General features: G+C 39.7%; 1 protein-coding gene across 1 annotated transcript in view; it reads left to right on the forward strand.

Moving 5' to 3' along the window:
- Positions 1-6,552, forward strand: part of TMEM45B (transmembrane protein 45B) — a 122,527-nt gene that overhangs the window by 24,716 nt on the left and 91,259 nt on the right. The gene's annotated exons all lie outside the window — the stretch shown is intronic.

Consider the following 6,552-nt stretch of genomic DNA (forward strand, 5'->3'; position numbering starts at 1 on the left):
CAGTCAAATCACAAAGAAATTAGGTTATCCAGAAATAGACCGTAGGGCTTCAAGATCAAACAAGAAAACTTGCATCTCTAAACCCGGCAGACAGACCAGAGGTCATAGACTCCCTTTCAATTCCCTTGAAGTTTGGCCTGGCTTACGTGTTTCCTCCTATTTCTCGTATTCAAAGAATTCTTCAGAAGATCAGGATAGAAAGGGTGAGAATAATCATAATTCTCCCTTGGTGGCAGAGAAGTTAGTTTTCAGTTCTAAATATTCCCGGATCAACCTTTTGGAAACTTCCCTTGTCAGTAGACATACTGGAACACTCCATGGTACCACTTCTGACTGTGAGGAAATTCAAATTGACGGCATGGTGTCTGAATACCAGATATTAAAGAGAAAGGGTTTGTCGCCTGATTAAGATTTTGATGGCTGCTAAAAAGGATTCTACTTCCCAAATTTATTCCAGAATATGGAAGAAGTTTTGTTCTTGGTGTGTCAGGATCAAGGATAATCCAGTCTCCGCTTCCATTCCAAACATCCTTAGTTTCCTACAGAAGGGCTTTGCGAAAGGTTTGAAACCAGCCACACTCAACGTCTAACTTTCAGCTTTTCTTTTCGTTCAGAAGTTTAGCTTCAAATATCCTAATCTCCAGATTTTTCAAGGCGCTGTCTCATTTGGTTCCTACCATCAGGGAAACTTGTCCTCCATGGGATCTTAATTTGGTCAGCTCTCTGCGAACCTCCGTTTGAACCTCTAGAAAAGTCTTCTCTGTGCAACGTTGGATGAGGAATAAGCCAGACGAATGCATTCCTTTAACCATCTGGCCAGAGATCCTTTTGAAGCCATCAAACCTTTCCTAGGGCAATGAAACAAGACAAAAAGTCTGTTAGATTTCTTAAAGGCCTTTGTACTTTCCAGGTACTGTAGCAGAGATCTCTTAACGTCCAGACAGTGGAATTTAACTTCTAACGCATTAGAAGTAGGTAAAATCAATTCTTGACTGATGGTAGATGAAGAATATACTTTGGGGATAAAAGAAGGATCCAACACTACTTTGTCTTGATGGAAGACTAAAAAAGGAAAAGTCGCATTAAGAGCTTAAAGTTCTCCTAATCTTTTAGCCGAGGTAATGGCCACCAAAAACAGTTGTGAATGATAAAACCTTAGTGCCTTTCTCCATTAAAACTCATTCTACCAGAGATATATCCACATCGTGGGCCCTGTGGACTTCAGCTACGCCTTCTCAATTTGTTCTGCAGCCACGTGGTCATCTCTGCATACGTTTGCTAAACATTACAAATTAGACATATTGGCCTCAGAAGACGCATCTTTTGGGCGCAACGTGTTACAAGCTGTTGTGAAATGAGTCCCACCCTTACGGGATTGCTTTGAAAATCCCTGTTGTTAAGCACTGCCTCTAATCTGAAGGGAAAAGCAAAACATTTTACTTACCGTAAATTTATTTTTCCTGAAGATTAGAGGCAGTGCTCACTTTCCCCCCTTAATAAACTTAATTTTGCAGTTACCGGGCTTTTGTATTTTCTGGAGCTGTTTGGGGTAAGTGTCAAGATGGAATTGGGGAGGTATTTTTAAAAAGTTTTGGGGATTGCCTGCCTGTTTTTTCCCTCCAGATTAGAAATCCCTGTTGTTAAGCACTGCCTCTAATCTTCAGGAAAAAGAAATTGAAGTAAAAATGTTTGCTTTCTGGCACTATAGCTCTCACTGCCCCCTCTTCCTGGTAAATACAGGATTAAAAACACTTTAATTTACTTATCTGATTCCAAGCGCCGGTGTCCCTCGGCATGGGTCGTCGTTCCGCCCCCTCAGACGTCACTTAATGAGTGGGTGCTGCCACGCAAGCATTAGACCTCCCCATAGGTGAAAACATGGTGAAAATCTGACAAGCGGTAGGATGTCCAGCGTCAGATAACAGACCTAATGTCCGTTACGATTCAGGAAGCGCCTCTAGTGGCTGTCTGACAGCCACTGGAAGCAGACTTAGTGTTTCAATGTAAACATTGCAGTTTCTCTGGAATGGCAATGTTAAACATTGCAGCACAGCACCCAGACTGCTTCAATGAGCTGAAGTGGTCTGGGTGCCTACAGTGTCCCTATAAATATCAAATTCACATTGAATTACAGACAATTGTCATTTTAGAGAATAGCCTACAGAGCAGATTATAACACCAGTATAGATGTGTCAATAACCACACTATTGGTGTCTGGCGGATTTATTAAACCTCACTCAATCTGTGCGCAGTCTTTCTAGCACACAGATGTAATAACACTCAGTGTGCGTCCTCATCTATATATTGCTCTACGTAGAATGTAAATATTTCCAAACTCAGGAAATGGATACACTGTGTAAATAGTAACTCTGGAGCTACCGCTACATTCAATTCATTGTCTGAAAACAGCAACATTTTCCCTTCATACATAAACTCTCTCCATTCTAGCTGCAGCCAAAAGGGATTAATAAGAACTGCATCCAAAGTGCAATCAATGCAAAGTTGTGATAAAGACCCAGACCGTGCTATTCTAAGGTGGAACATGAATAGGGTCATACCCTCCCTTTCTATATATGCTGGGTCTGGGACTGGGAGGTGGGCCAGCACACTGAAAAGGAAGTAGATGTGGGTACACAAAACCCTCCTTTTCTCTCTGTCCTGGCAGGGAACGTGAGGTAACTGGGTAACAGGTCAGCAGTGGGTACAGACAACAAATATACGGTCACTCAGACCAGATATAATCCTTGAACATATCTATAGGGCAGCATATCCTTATAGGGAGTGAAATCCAATCAATACGGGTACACTATAGACACTATAGCAGGTATTAGTATAACGGGTACACTATATATAGCAGGTATTGTATAGCGGGTACACTATATATAGCAGGTATTAGTATAGCGGGTACACTATATAGCAGGTATTAGTATAACGAGTACACTATATATAGCAGGTATTAGTATAGCGGGTACACTATATATAGCAGGTATTGTATAGCGGGTACACTATATATAGCAGGTATTAGTATAACGGGTACACTATATATAGCAGGTATTAGTATAGCGGGTACACTATATATAGCAGGTATTAGTATAGCGGGTACACTATATATAGCAGGTATTAGTATAGCGGGTACACTATAGAAGGTATTAGTATAGCGGATACACTATATATAGCAGGTATTAGTATAGCGGGTACACTATATATAGCAGGTATTAGTATAGCGGGTACACTATATATAGCAGGTATTCGTATAACGGATACACTATATATAGCAGGTATTAGTATAACGGGTACACTATATATAGCAGGTATTAGTATAACGGGTACACTATATATAGCAGGTATTAGTATAACGGGTACACTATATATAGCAGGTATTAGTATAGCGGGTACACTATATATAGCAGGTATTAGTATAACGGGTACACTATATATAGCAGGTATTAGTATAACGGGTACACTATATATAGCAGGTATTGTATAGCGGGTACACTATATATAGCAGGTATTAGTATAACGGGTACACTATATATAGCAGGTATTCGTATAACGGGTACACTATATATAGCAGGTATTGTATAGCGGGTACACTATATATAGCAGGTATTAGTATAGCGGGTACACTATATATAGCAGGTATTAGTATAGCGGGTACACTATATATAGCAGGTATTGTATAACGGGTACACTATATATAGCAGGTATTCGTATAACGGGTACACTATATATAGCAGGTATTGTATAGCGGGTACACTATATATAGCAGGTATTGTATAGCGGGTACACTATATATAGCAGGTATTCGTATAACGGGTACACTATATATAGCAGGTATTGTATAGCGGGTACACTATATATAGCAGGTATTGTATAGCGGGTACACTATATATAGCAGGTATTCGTATAACGGGTACACTATATATAGCAGGTATTCGTATAACGGGTACACTATATATAGCAGGTATTGTATAGCGGGTACACTATATATAGCAGGTATTGTATAACGGGTACACTATAGCAGGTATTAGTATAGCGGGTACACAATATATAGCAGGTATTGTATAACGGGTACACTATATATAGCAGGTATTGTATAGCGGGTACACTATATATAGCAGGTATTGTATAACGGGTACACTATAGCAGGTATTAGTATAGCGGGTACACAATATATAGCAGGTATTGTATAACGGGTACACTATATATAGCAGGTATTGTATAGCGGGTACACTATATATAGCAGGTATTCGTATAACGGGTACACTATATATAGCAGGTATTGTATAGCGGGTACACTATATATAGCAGGTATTGTATAGCGGGTACACTATATATAGCAGGTATTGTATAGCGGGTACACTATATATAGCAGGTATTGCATAGCGGGTACACTATATATAGCAGGTATTGTATAGCGGGTACACTATATATAGCAGGTATTCGTATAACGGGTACACTATATATAGCAGGTATTGTATAGCGGGTACACTATATATAGCAGGTATTGTATAGCGGGTACACTATATATAGCAGGTATTGTATAGCGGGTACACTATATATAGCAGGTATTAGTATAGCGGGTACACTATATATAGCAGGTATTAGTATAGCGGGTACACTATATATAGCAGGTATTGTATAGCGGGTACACTATATATAGCAGGTATTGTATAGCGGGTACACTATATATAGCAGGTATTGTATAGCGGGTACACTATATATAGCAGGTATTGTATAGCGGGTACACTATATATAGCAGGTATTAGTATAGCAGGTACACTATATATAGCAGGTATACAAATTTAAACCTAATTTCTCACTTTATTTATTTTGTTGGTTTTGAGGTTTTTACAGTAACATATTTACTGAAACCACACCCTACAAGACGATCTCACAGATAATAAAATAATTTACAGGATAAAAGTAGGTTAGACAACCACACGGACACACCCAATGAATAGAAAACCAAACCAAAAAGTGTTAAAGCGCACACAATGATTAAAATGTAACTTTTTAAAACAATGAAGAGGGTCTTGTTACATATGTTGAGATAAAAGGACCCTAAATAATATAAATATAACACAGAACAACCATAGTGCAAACTGTATATTTATAAATAACAGAAGATGGTTATAATGGCTCACTCTCAATTTCAAGAGCACTTAAAGGACCACTATAGTGCCAGGAAAAAAACTTGTTTTCCTGGCACTACAGTGCCCTGGAGGGTGCCCCCACCATCATGGCCCCCCTCCCGCGGGGCTGAAGTTGGAGGAAGGGGTTAAACACTTACCTTACTCCAGCACCGTGCTCCCTTGGTGCTGGGGACTCTCCTCCTCCTTCGGACATCATCGGCTGAATGCGGATGCACGGCAAGAGCCGCGCGCGCATTCAGCCAGTCCATGGGAAAGCATTTTCAATGCTTTCCTATGGACGCTGGTGTCTTCTCACTGTGATTTTCAGTGAGAGGCGCGGAAGCGCCTCTAGCGGCTGTCAATGAGACAGCCACTAGAGGCTGGATTAACCCTAAAGCAAACATAGCAGTTTCTCTGAAACTGCTATGTTTACAGCAGGCAGGGTTAACCCTAGAAGGACCTGGCACCCAGACCACTTCATTGAGCTGAAGTGGTCTGGGTGCCTATAGTGGTCCTTTAAAGAATGGCTCTGAACTGTATAGGCACTTCATCCACCATTGGGATTGCTGTAAGATCTTTTGCTGGAACAAGGAAGTATACAGAAGAGACAGGAATCAGATGATAGCTAGATCTAGCACTCAATACCCGACTTGCTATTCTAGATTTCTATGTACACAAAACACTGAATGCCACAGATAATGTTAAGTCAATAAACACACACCCCATGAGCAAAAACAGAAACTATCACCATGGAAACCAACTGATTATGTCATTGTCCCTTGCTCTTTTAAAAAATGTAGTACTTACAAATGCGATTGTTATTAACCCAGCCATTCTCCACATTTTTAATAATAGCAATAAATGTGGTCTTTACTTCCTACAGCTCGACAGCACATATGCAGACGACACAATTTGATTCTAGGGGTTAATTCTCTAAACGACAAGTTAATGTCTGAATGGCTAAATAGCTGATCTGTAAAAACCTCCCAACTCAGTCATAGTCACATTATATACCAAGGAAGAAAATGAATGGTGGGGTGAATCCATATTTTAGTCGATTTAGAATTCACAATTCAGCAAATAAACAGCACTAGCTCTACCCCGTCCTGTGAAATCTAAATGTATCTAGTATTGGCAGCGAAGCAGGAGATTACGAATAATGAATTTCAGCTGTAAAGCATATACTGGGTATTAATTCCTATAGTCAGCGATATTAGGTACTGATATTATTTTGTTCTGTGTCCCCCTAACCCACCTTCATTGGTGGAGTGAGGTTTGGATAATTCAGGTTTGATTTTTAACATTAAAGTTTAATATTATTTGCTCTCATATATTGATATTTGTCAGCCAAGATTCTCTGTGTAGAAATGTCAGATCTAGCCCTGTTTTTGCTCCAAAGTAAAACTGGACATTAAAT

The sequence above is a fragment of the Pelobates fuscus genome, chromosome 11, assembly GCF_036172605.1.
Source record: "Pelobates fuscus isolate aPelFus1 chromosome 11, aPelFus1.pri, whole genome shotgun sequence".
NCBI classification, from domain to species: Eukaryota; Metazoa; Chordata; class Amphibia; order Anura; family Pelobatidae; genus Pelobates; species Pelobates fuscus.